The following is a 19213-nucleotide window of genomic DNA, read 5'->3' as shown; positions in this document are numbered from 1 at the left end:
TAAACACGAATTCACACCTTTGTTTCCAACTCTAATCCATTACCCCTCATACATTTTAGCTTCCACTGGCTGATCTGTATGCTCCCACTCCAACAGTGAGAAACCCTGCTCCCACCATCTGCCAATTCCAGTATATACAACGAGCACTATCAGAATTGCTAACCCAGCATCCCTGTAGAAAACAACTTTATCAACTAGCTAGAGTGCTTATGTGCAGTACCTTTCACTTTAAGTCATGGAGACTCCATTCATTCTAAAGTTATTTTATCTGTCCCCTGATTTTTAGCACTAATTCTACTGCATTTTCTATACACATTCACTTCCTGTTTCTGGTTGTCAGTCATGAAATTGACATGGTGATAAAGAGAGCAGGTGGTACATGTTACAGGTTTTCAAATTTCATGAGGTCATAAAATATGTATGTACACATATTTATAATAATGCCTTAATCAAGCAGAAGGGCTGGTATTAGATTGCAGATAGCAAACAGTATAAAAATGTTTATGTATAATGAATCACACCGATATATGCAAAGAAGTGAGGTTGGACGGAAGTTGTGGGCTTTATAATAACATATTTCTCTTCCTTTGAATTTGCTGTTCTCAGCAAAATGAGTGCAGCTTCTATACCATTAACTTTCTGCCATGGCTATTGCTTGTATTATATATGATAATGTAAAGATTTATGTGGGATTTAGTCTCAAAAATCAGGTAATACAAATATCAAAACATAAATATCACAGACATCTCATGCTAAGTCATCTTATGAAATGCTCCAATCAATAGAACGCCAAGCAATAGTCTGATTATCAGTAAAGTATCTGGCTTTGTTGAGGTAGTCCTCACATTAAAAATGCAAATAAGGAACAGTGAATGTAAGTGATTCTGAGATAGCACATTTAAAAATCATCCCTCTAAATTTCCTGCTTTTCACTATGATATCTTTACTCATTATTTTTCTTCTTGCTTCAAGTTGCTTTCTAGTTTTGTTGGTTGTCTATTTGACTATTTAGAAATAAAGTGTTATACTCCATCAGATTTACAAGTTACATGTTGGATTTAGACATTGAGACGGTTACTTGAAGTAGAAAATGACATTTTGGTGGTGACTGAATTCACGTAAAAGCTTTTTGAACAAAACAAACAAACCAATAAGCAAAAAATACAGCTCAGTTCATTGAATACACTTAACACTAAGTCACACTACTGACATTAGTTTTGATTCACAAAGCATATACATAACAGACATGTAGAACTTCGTGTTTATTGAGTTAGTGAAGGCATGAACAATATCTACCTTGACACAATTCTGCGTGTGTAATATTCCCCTCTACCTTTAATAATGAGAAAGTTGAGGCTCAGCAAGATTAAGTGAATTACTTGACGTTATACTGTTAAATAAGTGCTGAGGTCAGATGCAAATCTAGGCCTTAATCATCAGAAGGGCAAGTATCATGTCTATGTTACTAATGACAGTGTCAGCAGTCCTAGCAGAGTGGTACATAGTAGCTGCTCATTATGTATCACTGAGCAAAAAAAAAAGAAAAGGGGTGCTAGGTATTTGGAGAAATATAAATTTCACAAAAGAAAAAACAGGTAAGTATAGAACTTGATAAATGTTCCAATAATAGCTAAATAGATGCAGAGGATAGCACAAAACCTATCAGAACTTATAAACTCTGAAACTAAAGGCTTTTATTTACTCATTTCCATTTTACATCACCATCATACGAAGTGATAGGACTTCATTGCTTTCAGCATTTCAGTGGCATTTGGTTCATTTCTGCAGAAGTTCTTTTCACACATTATTTTTAAACTTCCTTTATGTTATTTTTCAAAAGTTCTCTTTTTCAAGTACTTAACATCACTTTTTTCTTGGCATGAGAGACAAGATTTTCCATTTTGTTGCATACATGTGTTTATAGGGAGGGAGTTCTATTTCCTTTTTTATTTTTGATGTCTTCATTTTCCCTGCCTCTGATTTTTAGAACCTAAAATTGACTATCATCTCATTTTGAAAGATAAAATGCCACAAAGATAATAATTTAGAAAATGAAAGTGAAAAATCGCATCAATTCATCCTCTACCCACCTCCTCGAGTATAACCACAGTTAACACATGAGTTGATTTCTATTTTTCAATGCATATACTATGACTGGTCTCATGATCCATTCATTGGCCTATGTTTGAAACCACATTGATTCCATCAACAAACTCTTTATTCCCTACTAAATGACAAGTAACACCTAAAACTGGATACTTTGTTATGATATCTTTGAGCAAATTATCAATGTGAAGCTTTTTTTTTTCAACTTTCCTCTGTTGAGTCACTATCTCAAATAGCTCATTAATTCTTTCCTTCCCTCATCCCCACTGACACTGCAGTAGTGCACAATCAGCTGTAGATGAAGTCTCCATAATGGTCTCCCATATTTCACCATTCTATCCTCTGCCTAATTCATCTTCTTCAGTATCTCAAGTGTAATCTTCCTGCAACACAAACCTAATTGCAGCTTATTGTATTAACCCTTATCTGCTAAGTCACATGTAGAGACCGTGGCTGACCACCATCTTGAAGGCTTCGAGGCACATGGGACTTATGGTGTATCTGAGTGGTGCAAAGATTATTGGCTGTATGAACCACTGCTGGACTCCTGACTCACATCCACTTAGCCTTGTCTCTAATGTCAGTGCATGTGCAGTGAGCAGATTGGCTTACCTCATGCTGACATATCCTCTCCAGCACTTGATGTTTTGTGCTTTTGCCTTCAGGTTTTTCCAATGCCGCAGTTGCCTTTGGGAAGCCCTCTGTTCCAGCTGGTGTGCTCAGTCTGGAAGTATATAGGAATTTATTTGCCTCAAAGTAAAGCTCAACGAATGCAGGATATGAGCTATAGGGGAAAAAAAATCATCAATCCTCAAGTAAACAATTCCAAAAGGTATTCTACATCCTCTTTAGAAGATTCCAGGCAGCACTGAGCACCAGTTGCCTGCAATAGAGATTTTAATAATGCATCTGTGTATTTGCTTTTCCACTTTTCCTCACTTTTCCCACTCCCTCACTCCTGCTCCCTGTTTACAAGTTCTTGCTTGAGGCACTACTTCTGGGAAAACCCAAGCTAAAAAAAGGTCCTTAAATCCCAGTATCTCTGTCCTCCATTTTCTACCCTGTTTTATTCTGTGTTTCTTTCTGGCTTCCCTGTTATATGCCAAGGGAAACAATGGAGAAATAAAAGGGAAGGACTATCAACAAATAGTTAAATAGAATTTCTACAAGGACTTAAGCTGTCAGTTGAAAGGGTCCACTGAGTAGCCCAAAAATGGTTAAAAATAGATTATTTTGAAGTTTTTCTCCATGAATAGTCTGTTTTTATTTCTGCATCTGGTGTACAGCTGTCCTCCTAAGATTTTTCTTTATTATTCGTATGTGCCGAAACTATTTCTTACACCCTATGCTTTCTTTCTTGAAGCACTTCCTCAATAGTCTTAGAAACAATTCATAGAAGGTAATTTTTTTGACTCCTTGAAAATCTGAAGAAGTGTTTCTTTTCCCCCTACATGATTGACTAGATATGGAATTACAGGTTAGAGATTATTTTCTTTAAATATTTGAATGTCTTGTTTTCAGTGTCATTATTGAAAAATCCAGAGCAATTGTGTTTAGAATCCTTTACATGTGCTTTTTCACCCTCTCTGGAAGCTTACAGAATCTTCTTTAGTCCCTAGTGTTCTGAATTTTCAGATAAAGTGCCTTGATGAAGGTCAGCTGTTTGGTTCTGATCTCTGTGTTGATGTTTTGTAATTCTTGGATGGCTTTAAATTTTTCAGTTGTCTTTTAAATAAACTAAAAGAAGAAGAAAGAAAAGAGATGGTCTTTATATTTACCATTTCTACTTACTTTTCTTCATTCTTTACTGTGACTATGAGTTTCCATCAGACATCCTTTTCTTCAATATGAATAACTTCTTTTAGGGCTGACTAGCTGAGTAATACATTTTCTCAATTTCCGTTCATCCCAAAAAAGTCCATTTATCTTCATTTTCAAAGGCTATTTTCACTGAATATATAATGCTGGTTTGATAGTTTTTTTAGTTTTTGTTTTTGCCTTTTAAAAAAAATTTTTCCATGCTTATACATGTTTTATTGTGTTTTGTCTCTATTGCATCTGATGAGAAGTCAGACATTACTTGCATCATTGTTCCTCTCTGTATAATATATTAGTTTCCTTTTAGCTGCTTTCAAGATTTTCTCTTTCTCTTTGTTTTCAGTAGTTTGATAATGATGTGCTTAGGTGTAGTTTTCTTTATATTTATCCTGCTTAAGACTGAGTTTCTGAAATATGTAGGTTAATGTTTTAAATGCATTCATAAAATTTAGGCCATTATGTCTTCAAATATTTTCCCTCTCATTTTTTCTCTCCTCTCCATGGAGGACTCCAATTATATGCATGTAGAGTTCTTGATGTTATTCCATAGTCATGAGGGCTCTGTTCAATATTTTTCAGTATTTTTTTCTTTTAGCAAATAGATCTTAAAGTTCCCTGTCCTGCTCCCTGCCTTTTCCCCCTGAAATTTTCAATCTGTTTTTAAGTACTTTCAGGGATTTATCACTTATGACATTATATGCTGTAGTTCTAGAATTTTCATTTTTTAAAAATAGTTTTTACTTTTCTGTTGATACTTCACATCTGTTCACTCTTTACAGTCATAATTTCTCTTAAGTCTTTGAACATATTTATGATAGCTGCTTTAAGTCTTTTTCTGCTAACTATGACATCTGGGTAATTTCAGAGTTTGTTTTGTCTTGAATACTTTGTATCTTGGCTCTAGGTCACATTTTCCTTTTTCTTCTAATTTCTAGTGATTTTTTATTATATACAAGGCATTGAAGATAGTTTGTTGTAGAGATTTTGGGGTCTGTTACCTTTGTCAACAAGAATATTGACTTTGTTTTGGAAGAGGGGCATCAGCTGAAATCTCTGCTTAGTTTTTTAGCCTTTCAATGGTTGCTCTTTGCTGGGCCATTTGTAGTCTCCTCCATGTGTACATCATTCAGTAGTTAGCCAAGGATTTGAAGGAAGTTTACATGGAGATTTGGGGGCTTTCTCTGTGGTTTCCCCCTTTTCAGGGCTTTCTCTGTTTGATATCGAGTCACTTTGGCATCCCTGAATTCCTTCTCTTGACTCCTCAAGTCAGAAAGACAGTGACTTTCTTTATGAACTTCACCTACCATGCACTATATGGGCTGAGAGATGTCCTCAGAAGAAAAGCTTTATAAAAGTAAACCTCACTGTAATTGCCTTCATTCAAGGGTTGAACCACCTCCACCTTGGACTCCTTTTGGTTGTTCTCAAGTACCTTCATATAATTGTTTTTCATCCTGGTTTAGAGTTTATAATGGCTATCTGTGGGAGGGTTAATCAAATATTCAGCCATTTCTAGAACCAGACTCAAGTATTAAATAGATTTTACCTTGTTATGTATCTCTTTAAAAATCTTCAGTGGCTCTTCTTGGTCTAAAGAATAAAAACAGATTCATTAGACTGAATGCACACTATTTTAAAATTTTTCCCCACAACAGATTCCATATTCCAGCCACACTGAACTGGTCTCCATTCTGTTTCACTCTGCTCCTTTGCTCATACAATTCTTGAGAAGAGAGTTTCTCCTATATTTGCATGTCCAAATGCTGACTGTCCTTCAAGATCTAAGTCAAATGTCAATTCCTTCATGAAAACTATCCTTCGTTCTCCAGGGTGAAGTGACCCCATTTCTACTAAACAGTTTCATTATTTCATTCATTTAATAGGCCACTTGGGTGTCAGAAGTCATAATGAGCACACAGGTTTAAAAGATGGATAAAACACAGTCTCTGTCCATGAGGAATCTCTGTTCCCATAGTGATAGAGAAACCCAAGTTAACAGGAAGGTGGTAAGTGTTCCAGGCAGAGGTTGCTGTGGGAAGCTCTGAAGAGGGAAGGCCAACTCAGTCCAGGGTAGTAGGGACATCTCCTTAAGTACTCCTAGACCTGAGTCTTGAACAATGAATTATCTAGATTAGATACGTGTATCAGAAGAAGAACATTCCTGAAAGAGAAAACTACAAATCTGCAGGCAGAGAAGTATGCATGAATATGTTTAGAGAAATGCAAGTTATTTATATAACTTACAAAAAGTACATTATGTGTAAGTGGAAAAAATCTAGTCATCCTTTCTCCTCCTCCCCCTCCCCCTTCTTCCTCATCCTCTATTGCAAATACTTCTAAAAATACAGTATCTTCTCTTTAATTCCCCTGTTACTATCTTAGTCCAAATCACCATCAACTTTCAATGGACTTCTGAAATGCTCTTCTAACTGGTTTCTCTGCTTCTATTCTTATGCCCTTGAATATCAGTCTTCACTCCACAGCCTAAGTGATCTTTGGAACATGTAAACAGGATGAAGTTGCTATCCTGCACATAATCATTCAATAGCTGTGCATTGCACTAAAATAGAGCCCAAATTCCTTGCCATGGCCTCCCTGATCTCCTTGACCTCCCACAAGATACGGGCACTGCCTACTACTCGGACCTCATTTTTTATACTTGTCTTTGGCCTTAATGCGCTTCAGAAGTACTTGGCCTTTTCTTCAATTCTCAAATACTCCAAGAGTCCCTCTACCTGAGGACATTTACATTTGCTATTCCTCTGCCTAGGATGCTCCCTCTTAATCTTTATAGTTGGTTACTTCTTGTCTTTAAATTCTTTGGAAAAAAAAACCTCCTTTGAGGGACCTTCATCTCCTCAGTTACATCCTTGCTTTAAATTGTTCAGATCACTTGTGATTACTTCAAATTATTTTATTTATTTACTTGTTTAATATCTCTGCCACCAGAACCATATGCTTATTACAAGCAGGGATGTGCTGTAAATTCTTCATTCTGCTCTGTATCCTGGGAGGCTGACTTCTAAGAGCTGCCTCAACTGGGTTTCCCTGCCCTCTGGCTTCCAACTGAGTTCATTTAAGTAGAGATCAGAGGGCAGGAGGAAAGGTTTAGTGGTAGCTGCATTTTTCTACTGAAGGTCATAGCTTCTTTCAAGCAGTCCTCTGCTACAGCTCTTCAATTCATGACTGTTTCCTCTCTGATGATTTAGGCCTATAGGGGATAAAGTTGAATTATTTGGCTTCTCTTCCTAGCTGTTGCCAGCCTCAGGATGCTCCATTTTCCCCTAATGCTGTCCACATTCTCATTAATAGATCCTTCATTAAATGCTCTTTAATTATCTGTTTCAAGTATGCCATTGTTTTCTTTCTGGGACCCTGAATTTTGTTCTCCGATGTATTGACAGTACTTAACAGAGAGCCTCATACAGGTAACAATCATCAAATTTTCTGAATGCATGGATGAATGATTGAGCTCTTTTGCTCTGTACTCAAAATCTATTAAGCTGTAAACTCCTTTAATATTTTAAAACCATGATTCTATTTTTAAAACTAAACTTGTTGAGAGCATAATATCTGTGTATTTCATATATATATATATATATATACATATATTGTGAAAATGAGCAATTTTTTCTTCAAATAACTATATGTTTGGTTTTTGGAAATACAATGCATTATTTTTAATATTTACTATTTCCTGGGGTCTAAATCATAGACTACACCATAACTAACAGCTACTTTTATAGTTGAAGAAACTGGGGATCAGATCTGAAGTGATTTCTTCAAGGACATTATGGGACTAAAACCAATTTTTCCTTTCAGGTCTTTGCTCTCTTGATGATATTAGCTTGTTTCATCAATTACTAAGTGAATCCTCAAGTAATTCTTACCCCAGAGCCACCTAACCTATTAACCATCCTTTTTTCCCCTGCTAGTTGCACAAAAGTGCCATTTCATTCTGGTAACCAAAGCTCTTATAATCCAGAAGAGATTCAGGAAGCAGCTGCCACTGAGTTCAGTCTTTGACCAGCTTCCTCCTGGTAGACAGAGGCCCAGTTACACTCTGGACAGGACTGAGCATCTCCTCCTAGGTGCTCTGGCCTCCTGGTAGATAGTGGAAACTGTAGCAGTTCACCCAGAGCTCCTGCCCCTCCAGATCACTGGCTGGGTGACTACCCCATCCTGGCTTCTCCAGGGTCAGCCCTCCTCTGTGGTCCAGCTCTCTCAGTCAACCCTGTGAGTTTGTACTGGTACATACAGTATAGGTAGATGCAGGAATCATCTATATAGATGTTTTTCATCCTAATTAATTGGCTGTGTGTCTTATTATGACCTGCTTGTGGGCAAGGACTGAATGTTAAATGCTTTGACTCCTTAGCAGAGTGTTTCAGTACTTATCAATCATTTAATTCTACTGAGTGAAGAAGGAAATTCTTCAAATCATGAACTTTATATCAACATCATCAAAGTTATAATGATAAGCTAGCTCATTCTAGGTATGTTCTGGGTTGTGATACTAAGGGAGTAACTTTAAAACTCGGAATAAATTCAATAAAATTACACATTATGATTACAATGATGTATATATATATATGTATGTAGGGGTGACAACTAAAAAATTAAAATAGGTGGTGTAAGTGTAGTAAAGTTACTGAACACTTTTCATTTCTTTTGCTTCTTTAAAAACATTATTTTTAAAGGATATGTGAAATCAATACAAGGTTGGAGGAAGAAAACTTGGAAGAAAATGATAGGTGAGTAATGATAATGATTAAAGAGCTGTGATAAAGAGAGTTAGAAATCAAGTGGTTTCTGGCTTGGAGAATTTGAAAAGTGCCTTGTGTGAGGAGGTTGATCTACGAAGGATGATGACCATCTCCGTTAGGGACCAGACAGGAGGCAACGGGCTTAGGTTACAGCATGAGGGATTTAGATAAGAGAAAAGGAAAAATTTTCAGACAGTGAGATTTGATAGACACTGGAATGTGTAACTGGGGAAGCTTGTGGAATTTCCTTCTCTAGAGGTCTTTTAAAAATAGAACAGCATCTCATCTGCTTGAAGGATGGACTCTGTTTGACCTCTCAGAGTATCCACTAAACCCAGGAGGTACACACACCTTGGAGAAGAAAGTAAGTCTGAAGGATCCTGAGCAGCTTGTGAACTGAAAAGAGAGTGAACAAATTTTATATTTAATTTGATTTATATATGTCATAGATGTAAATTAAGATGTTACAGTTCTTTCTTCTCCATTTAGTTGAATGTTTTCATTTTTAAGCCCTGGAGATTAAGGGTTTAAGTAAAAATATTGTAGGGATGGAAAGAGGAACTCTTACTGTACTTTAGAGCATATTTTTATGGGAGCACAGGTAAAAAGAAAAAAATATTTTGGACATCTCTGATTTTGATTTTCCTTCCTATTCTAAATAAATTTCAAAAAATACTGGCCTTTCTGTTTTAATATTTTTAGGGTAAAATTTAAAAAATTAATTTAGTCTAAATGTTTCTTTCAGTGTTTTTGGAAGAACTGGTATTCCAAACTGGAAGGGGTTTTCTGTATTTAATTTCCTCTCCGGAAGTTTACCTTCAGAAGTCCAAGTGTAAGGTCAAGCCTTGGGTTGCCGGAAATGGTAATGTCCTTTACTGTCTGAGCACCCAGACAGTACTTAATGAAACATCCTACTTTGTGGACATTGGTAAGGATTAAAGTACTTTAACTATTTCCTCTTAATTTGTGATTTGTGATTTCTATATTTGGTCTTCTAAGACTCAGAAATAAAATTACATGTAAGTAATAGCTGTGTTCCCTGCATTCAGCTCTAACTGCAGATTTTCAGTTATAGGTGATACCCCTCTTTTCCTTCCTAAAAACCAAAATATACTGCAGCTCAAAAGGGATATAAGTTTTAGAACTCATTACCTACGTCAAGCAAAAACAGTTCCAGGATATTCTAAACTTGATTTCTAACTCTGTTTTGTTGACCTGAGAACATTTACAGGTTAAAGCAGTAAATCGTAATATCCTATATTCGTAGAGCTCTTCATATTTGTCCAAGTGCTTACTCAGCTAATATCTAATATGACCTTAATAAGAACCTCATGAATATCATGATCTTACAGATGAGAAAATGGAATCTTAATAAGATTTAACTTGCCCACGATCACAAAACTTGAAAACGCAGAGATGGAACACTTCTAATTTCAAAGCCTGTGTCTTTTCCACGGCATCATGCTATGCTGTATGTGAAAATCTGTGATTTGCTGGTGTTTTATTATTTTCACCATTGACGAGATCCTTGCCTCTGATTCATTCGGAACCAAAACCACATTAGAGACCATTACATTAGTGTTATCACCAAACAGAAGGTTGTGCTAGCATTCTCATGGAGTAAAACACCAAAAGTGTTTTAAAATTTTGCCATTCCACATATTAAGTCATGTAAATTTTTGATAAGGCACTTTGTATGGAGATTACAACCTATTCCCTTTTTTAATTTAATTTTTTATTGAAGTGCAGTCGATTGACAATGCTAGTTTCATGTGTACAGCAAAGCGATTTAGTTATACATATACATATATATTTTTTCAGATTTTTTCCATCATAGCTTATTACAAGAAATAGAATATAGTTCCCTGTGCTATACAGTAGGTCCCTGTTGCTTATCTATTTTTCATAGAGCAGTGTGTATCTGTTAATCCCAAACTCCTAATTAATCCCTGTCCCGATTTCCCTTTTGATAACCATAATTTGTTTTCTATTTCTATACAACCTATTCTAATTCATGCTAGCTGTTGATTATTAAGCAGCATTTTGTTTTTATTACAAAACTTACTTCAATTACTGCATCAGTCTCTGACAGAATGCTGAATACAACTTCTATATTCCCAGCTCTCTGTCCTGGGTGTCTTTAGGGTACAGTGGCTTTATTTCCTTCTCTAACATTTCGGAAGTTTGTTTAATACTGACTCAGAGGAAGCATTCTAGCTGAGTCCTCACATGGTCTTGTTTACAGCTCCGGAGTGCACATAATAGATAAGCTACTGATTTCCACAAGACCCCCGCACTTCCTGGGTGTGTGGGTGTGTGTGCTTGCGCCTGTGAATTAAGATTGTGCAATCTCCCTGCTAGCTGCATCAAGTTGCAAAGTCATTTCACATCTCCTAAATATTTCTCTAGCAAGCCTAATTTCATAAACCAAAACCATTGTATTTCACAGGAGGTGTGCTGGTAACTAATAATTAACACTGAAAAGTCCATGAGTTTATAACAAGATCAAGCCTGATATTGAGGCAAGTAGTAGAGAAATCTGCCTAAGGAAATATTCTGAAATAAAGCTGCAAATGGCCATGGATGAACACTCATCCATCTGCAGTATTTCTTTCATTGACTGTAATGATAACTATCACTTATAGAGAGCCTAGTTATGTGGCAAGAACTTTGTCAGCTCAGCATCATCTTATTTGATTCTAACGGTAGCTCAGAAAGAAAAGTATGGCTAAAGCAATTTAGAGAAGAAAGGAATCAGAGAATTCAAATCATGTGTCCTGTGTTGGCCTGATCTCTCTTTGGTTCCTTTTTTGATGTTATTTTGTATGAAATTTAATCATAGGTTATATAAGTTATGGTAGAATTTATTAGAAGAACTGCCTCTGTATATTAAGGGGGTTCAGGCTAAAGAAGTTTGGAGAACGATGCTAGTGGGCTGAGAATAGCTCCATCAAACTCTTGACTATTTCAGGGAGGTGGATCCAAGGCAGAAATGTCACATAGACCTCAGACCATTCTTACCTGGAGATGGAGACTGTGTACAGGACTGGGTATGTAATCTGTCTTGGGCACAGTACTGAAGTGATTAAATCCATCATGAACAAGGACTGAACATTAAAAATCCAGAAGCAGGTTTTCTTCAACCAGCTCTTTGCATCACAACTGAGAACCTTTATTATCTCAAGATTTTGCTTAGCAAATTTAGTCATTCCTTGTAACTCTTAGTTTTTAAAAGTCATCATAATTTTCCCCTTTGTTTTCTCTTTCCAGCTGCTGCTGCTTCTGAATTATGAGGCATGCCTCATCACTCATGCATCACTTCTGCAGTGGATAGCTTCATTTTTTGCAAAGTGCATGGAATGAAGATTGTGGGGATGATGACTGCAAGCACTGAAAGACCTAAATGAATGTGTAAGAATGACCACAAGGCACCAGACGTGGGTGTATTTATCCGTTTGTCTCATTACCAAGAGGTTTTAGTTCCAAAAACATATCCGGAAGGATTTAGTTTTGGGGAAGTGGGGAGGGAGGAGTGGAATAAGGTTTTTGAACTTTTAAACAATTTATTTGATCTTCCAATTGCTATATTCTATTTTCTTTACATCAGAATCAGAATTCCTTAAGAGACACTTAAGGGTTTTCATACCAGTGTCCATAGGCATTAGAAAGTTGATTTTGAAATTTATTTGGTATGTTAACAAAAAGGCATTTTATTTTAAAGAAAATTGGAAATTGGAAAGTTTAAATTCTAGTTATTAAAACAGCAATTAAGCCTTTCTGTGGCCCAGAAATACACTTGTCTTGCTGGCATATGCTATGCTCCATTTGCAGGCTAATTGTGTTTATGTAGTTCTGTCTCATGTTCTACTTGTCAAATAGGTCATGCAGTTTCATGATGAGAGATAAATTAAGCCCCTTTAGTCTTTGCAGAGCCGGCATAGGACAGCGGTGAAGATACTCAGTTCTAGAGTCAGACTGCTTGGGTTAAAATCAAAGCTCTGCCTCTACCAAATGTTGTGACCTTGGGCAAATTAGTTAAACTCTCTGTGCCTCAGTTTCTTTATTTGTAAAATGGGGATGATAATAGTATTACTTATCTTGTGGGGTTATTATGAAGATTAAAATGAAAGAATCATGGGAAGCACTTGGCACATAGTAAGAGATTAATACATGTAATTCTTCAGAATTTACATATAGTCATATTCACCTTTTTCTGCTGTACAGTTCTATGAGATTTAATACATGCATAAATTATTATAACCACCAACACACCAACACAGTAGGATACAGAATATTTCAATACCCCAAAGAATTTCCTTATGCTACCTCTTTGTAGACAGACACTAGTGCCACTCCTCTCCCTCCCCCAGATCCTAGCCCTGGCTACCACTGGTGTGTTTTCTGTCCCTATGGTTTTGCCTTTTTTCACAATGTCATATGAATGGGATCATACTGTGTGTGATCTTTTGAGACTGACACCTTTCACTTAGCATAATGCCTTTGTGGTAAAATCTGATTTATACAAGATCTTACCTAAAGAGCTGACTGTATGTAAAAGGGATTAGATGAGAGTTTTTTTTAAGGATCATTAAAAGGAAAAAAAATTCAGATTAGTATCATCCAAAAGGAGAGCTTGGCTTAGTATGAGAAAGGACATTTTCAGAGTTATTAAATACCAAAATAGGATGCATCTGCAAGAGAAAATAATTTCTGTGTCATTATAAGGTGTAGAGACATAAGCTGAAGGGTCACCTGGAAAGCAAGGCGTAGAAAGAGAAAAATGTCAAATGAAAATTAACTGAGAGAAAAGTGTTTGTGTATGGGGACTTTGAGTGGGGCAAGAAAGGTCACAAATAATCCCAAATAATCTGTAAACGTTAACGATATTCATATGTGTATCATATGGATGCAAATTAACTGTTGTTGGGAGCAGAGGGGACTTGGACCCTAATTACCTTCCTAGCTGACCTGCACAATTGGGCAGGTTAGGCAGCTGCTATTACAAATGAGAGAAAAGAGAAATCTTCACCAGGATGGGTAGAGAGTGCACAGTGGGGTGAGGGATAGCAAGACTGAAGGAATGGAAGGGGCTGGGGTGGAGGCTGAGCAGACAAAGCTGCAATGGCAGGGTTGGGTTGTAGGTCAATGCACTGCATATTTGGTCTTGGGACAGCCATTATCATCATATGCTACAAATATCACGTGCATTCTAATTTACACACACATGCACACATATTTATACATACACGTACATTATGTGTGTAAATGTATGATTTTAACTAGATCCATCTTTATTCTGCCAATCAGTTAACTTGCTTCTAAAAAAAATGGAAAGTTTATCACATCAGTTATGATTTTCTGGGCACCTAGTAGGGTAATTCCTATGCTATTTAATTTAATCCTTGATTCAATACTCTGTGGAGAAATTACTTTTTCCATTTTACAGATGAAGAGACTGAGGTAATGAGGAGTGAAGTGACTTACAGAGAAAGAGAGACAGTGAATAAAGGCAGAGCCAGATTTTGTTCTCGGCAATCTCTATTAATCTTTAGAGTCTAGGCCTTTGCCTTTGCTGGACTTTTGCCTTAGCTTTCACAGGATGATGACAATGGTTGGATTTTGGAGTTTTTCTATTTGAAAATCCATGATCCAGTTTTAAATATGAGGGAAAATATATTTTAAAGTATATTCTATGACACTTTCTATTTGTGTCTGTTGTTGTTGTTATTATTATTAAAGGTATGTCAATACCTTACATCCACAGTTACCCACTGAAGTTAGCAGGAAGTTTAGGAAAGGAACCCTAAGCTATGGAAAAGTCTTAGAATCAGAAGACCTAAGTTAAAACTTCAGTTCTGCTCTTTACAGCTGCCTGCTCTCTCTCAGCTTTGTGTTCTTTGGTGAATTCAAAATGCTAATATCAACTTCCCAGGGTTATTTTATGATTTAAATGAGAAAACGTATGGGCAAATGCCTAGTTATGCTCATCACATGGTATGCATTTACTAGGAGGTTGAGAAATTAGATAAAAATATAATGATGAAGCACCACTAATTTCAAGACTTAAGCATAAGGATAAAGGATATGGCTTTATTTATTTGGACTGTGGCCAGTTTGGGGCTCTGGTCTATGCTTGGTGGTTTTTGAGTAGAATACACAGGACTGTTTTGTTTATATTCAACTCAATCTTATGTATGTAAGTTTGAGTCTAGTTAGATCAACAAGGCATACACTGAATGAATTAAATTGAAGTATGGGATGGTATATAGATTTCCAGGAGAGTGCACATCTAAATATATATAACCTTTATACCATTATTCTCTCCTTTTAATTGCTCTCACATTGAGACAAACCCCTCTGGAGACTTCATTACTAAAAGTGAAAAAAGCCAAACTGGGCTGTGAAATTATTTGTCCCTGCTTTATTTCAGCACCTAGTCTTTTCACTTAAACCTCTTCTCTCTGGCCTGAGAGGAATGCAAATGTGAACAGTTAAGAAACCTATGTTCTACTAGGATTCAACGTTCCTATAATTTCCTGACTGTGTTTGCATTCGGCTGCATTATTCCATTTGAAGACTGGCGTTTTTCACCTTTTTAGTAGCACTGTTTCTACTCTTCATTTGCAGTTCAGTTCTACTCACCAAGTGTATTTATTGAACGTTGGCTCCTCCTCCTGTTCCACATGCTGGGACTTGTTGACACAAGGGAGGAAGCCAGGCACACCGCGGGAGCGAGGACTGAAGGCTGGGAAGCCGGCTAGGAGTCAGCGCCCGGCGGGGCAGCACTGAGGAGAAGCTAGCGTGGGGAAAACTGAGGACTGGCGGTGTTGAGAGCAGGGTGCTCAGCTGTAGGCAGCCGTAAAGTTGTTAAAGCAGGAGGAGTGAGGGCAAGCGCGCCAAATTACTGCTGGAAGCCTGGCCGCTGCCTCCAGCCCCAGCTGTGTGTCATCCCGCCTCCTCGCGGCACTGAGGCACGAGCGCGTGCGTGCGTGCGCCCCTCCATCTTTTTAAAGGCACAGGTCACAGCTTCCGATCCCAGAGGCGAGAGGAGCGTCTTTACAAAGCTCGCTCGTTGAAAGTATTTTGAAGGATCGCTTTAAGCACAATATTGGCCCGATTTGTTTACAACTGTGGGGGGGGGGGGATTCTTTTTTCCCTCTTCTACTCACAATTCCTCATTACACAGGTGAGCTAAGTCGGTAGTTGCCAAAGGCACAAAGTAATGAAGTTAGATTTCAGTCTGTCCCGTGCTTCAGTCAAATTGACCACATAGAATTGAAGTTCATTGCAAAATGTTTAATTCTATTAATGATGCAGAGCTCCCAAAAGCTAAACAAAGTCTTTGGTGTGTTGTTTTAAATTTACTTCCGAATAGCTGGCCAGTTATATAATACTCATCTGTCCTACAAGTGGACATGTTTACTGCAGAAATTACTGAAAAAGACAAGGCCAACATACTCAGTGTCTTCCCGATGAATTTATTGTTACATATTTTTACAATATCCTGGGCATTATCAACATTTAATTTAAAAAAAAAAAAACTTCTATATCTTACAAAAATTTCTCACTTACCTTTAAACCTTACAAGAATCCCATGATGTAGATGTTACTACCTTCATTGTGCTGTGGAGGAGACAGGATCAGAGACGTTAAGTGCTTTGTCCAAGAACACACAGCCAGGAAATAAATAAAGCCAGATTCTGAATCTCTGTCCACAGCCTCCAGTGTCTTTATTCTCTTTTTCTAGTGCAGACAGTTTTTGTGTAGATGCTAACAAAATACTGAGTGATACAGATGATACACTATATCTGAAATGAATCTACTGTCCATGTTATAATAATCTCTTGCCTTCTCCTTGTTTCTCTCATTTCCTATCCTAGTTTGTTTAACAAGCCTCTCTCTATTCACTAGGTCCAAAATCGTAATAACATGATTACGGGCACAGAATTCAACAGTAAGAGGGAGCCATGTTATCAAGAAAGTCAGAAACACACAAGAGTGAGTACTCTGTGAAGAGACTGATTATGTGTCAGGTGGTATATTAAATCTAAAAAAGACAAAATAAAACAATTAAAAAGAAAAAAATGGCTTACTGTTTGGAAAATAATAAAGTAGGATCCCAACTGATGCCATAAGCCATATACTAAAGTGAAATCTAGATAGATTAAAAAGTAAAAGTAAAAAGTCATTCAAAACTATAAGAACGTGAATAATTAGGAGAGGACCTCATCTTAGGAGAGGGCAAGAATTTTTAAGCGTCAAGGCAATGAAATAAAGCACAGATGAATGTCTATAGTTTTCATTACATAAGAATTTACTTCTGAATAATCATAACATAAATAAAATTAACAAAAAACAAAAAATATTTGGCATCAGATTAAGACTTATTTTTCAGGTATAAAAGGCCTTTACAAATCAAAGACAAAAATAACTAAGACTGCAATGAAAAATGGATGAAGGCTATAACTAGACAATTCTGTGAAGAAGAAATATGTGACTAATTGTAACTAAAAGATTTCAACCCATTTCTTAACAAAAGCATTAATTAAAACAAGATACCCTTTATCTATCAAAATAGAATGAATGTTTCAAAATATACATTGAATTTTGGTGATCTAGTGAAATGGACACATACATATGGGGAGTTATAAACAGATGCAAACTGTCTGGGGACCACTTAAATTGTTTTCTAAGAACCTCAAAGAAGTTTGTGCCTTTTGACCTCATAATTCTTTTTCTAGGAATGTAATCTGTGGTTTTATTAAAAATTCACACAAAGATACGTGTATATATAGACACACACACACACAGATTTTTATTTCAGTATTTTAGGAAACTTTTTATTATGGAAAATTTTATACCAATATAAAAGTAGAGGTAATATTACAATGAATTTTCATGTATCTGTTATCCAGCTTCAGCAATTACTCATATTTTCCCAGTCTCATTTCATTTGTTTCTTATCTTTCTCTCTTTTCCTCTCTCTCTCTTTCTTCAGGAGTTTTCTAAGCTTTACAAAGTATCCAAAGAGAAATGAATGAGTTTATGTTTGAATTTCTTTATTGTCTCAAGAATGTCTTTTTATAATTGTTTTGTTCACGTTAGAATCCAAAAGAGGCCTGCACATTGCCTATGTTGATGTTATGTCTCTTAACTTTTTTCTAATGTATAACAGTCCTCCCTCTTCCTCTTTCTCCTGTTATTTATTTGATAAATAAACTAGGTCATTCGTCCTGCAGAATGTCCTACATTCTAGATTTAGCTGATATCTGCTTCATGGTTTCATTTAAATTTTTTTCTATCCCTCCTATTTCCTGTAAACTTGTACTTAGAATGAGGCTTGATTAGAGTCAGGCTCATTTGTATTTTTATTTTTTGGCTACAATACTGTATGTGTGGTTTTTGGTACTTCCTATTGTATCATGCCAGAATGCACAGAATTTCTGGTTGCCCTGCTTTTACTGATGCTAAAATCGATCTGTAGGTTCTGGTGAGCCATCTTTTATCAAGTTCCCTATTGACATTTTACATAATTGCTATTTATAACATTCATTAATGGTCATTGCCTACATCTATTACTTCATTAGAATTATTTTTACTGAAGTGTGGTTGACTTACAATATATAATAATGAGTTTCAGGGGTACAGCATAGTGAGTCAGTATTTTTACAGATTATACTCCATTAAAAGTTACTACAAAATAATGGCTATAATTTCTTGTGCTATACAATGTATCTTTGTTGCTTGTCTATTTTCTACAAAGTAGCTTGTATCCTTTAACCTCATAGCACTAATTTGCCTCTCCCCCTTCCCTCTCTCTTTTGATAACTATAGTTTGTTTTCTAAAGATACATACACCCCAGTGTTCACTGGAATTCACAGAATGGTATTTTTCCAATTCTGCCAATTCTTTTGCATAAATTAACTGGAAATTTTCTGTAAAGAGAAACCCTTCCTCCCTGTTTAGTTACTCTAAAACAGTTCATGAAGGAAAGGCATGGCACATGCTTGATTCTTCCCCTTATTTATTAATTTTCAGAGTAATGGGTTAATGCTCTTCCCACCTCTATCTCACTGGTTTATAATGGTGCAAACTGGTAGCAACATAAATGTCCAGCAGCAAAAGATATCCTGTTGTATACTTATGCTATAGACATTGTGTGTCTTTAAATTTAAAAGAATATTTAATAACATAGAAAAATATTCTGGGTAAAATAGTAAGTGAAACAAGACAGAAATGTGCATATAGTGTGATCCAAATATTATCTAAAATACATGCATTGTAAAATACTGTCTCAGCCTCAGGTATTAACATGATTACCATAGGATAGTGAGTTTTGGGGTCTTGAAATTTTTACCTTTAATTTTTATAGAACTTCCTATAAAATATATCAATTTTATTATTTTAAAAATGTAAATTTGTTTAAAGGAAAGGCCTCTGGATAAGTCATACTCAAAGAAATGGATACATGGTGATCTTGGCTCCAGCTTTGACCTCTGTAACTTCCGAATTTCTCTCCTAC

General features: G+C 36.3%; 1 non-coding gene across 3 annotated transcripts in view; it reads right to left on the bottom strand.

Moving 5' to 3' along the window:
* The window catches only part of LOC105071281 (uncharacterized), a 109952-nt gene extending 93368 nt beyond the window's left edge, over positions 1-16584 (bottom strand). For 2 of the 3 annotated variants that reach the window (XR_012506335.1, XR_012506334.1), the window contains exons 1-3: positions 15333-16584; positions 5471-5514; positions 2719-2830 (exon numbers count right to left, since the gene is read on the bottom strand). This is a non-coding gene — a transcript (uncharacterized LOC105071281). The remainder of the gene's footprint in view (positions 1-2718; positions 2831-5470; positions 5515-15332) is intronic. The other variant, XR_012506333.1, reaches the window with a different exon arrangement.
* Between the last annotated feature and the right edge of the window lie 2629 nt (positions 16585-19213).

Source organism: Camelus bactrianus, chromosome 4 (genome assembly GCF_048773025.1).
Source record: "Camelus bactrianus isolate YW-2024 breed Bactrian camel chromosome 4, ASM4877302v1, whole genome shotgun sequence".
NCBI lineage: Eukaryota > Metazoa > Chordata > Mammalia > Artiodactyla > Camelidae > Camelus > Camelus bactrianus.
This window is presented reverse-complemented; position numbering and strand designations above follow the sequence as displayed.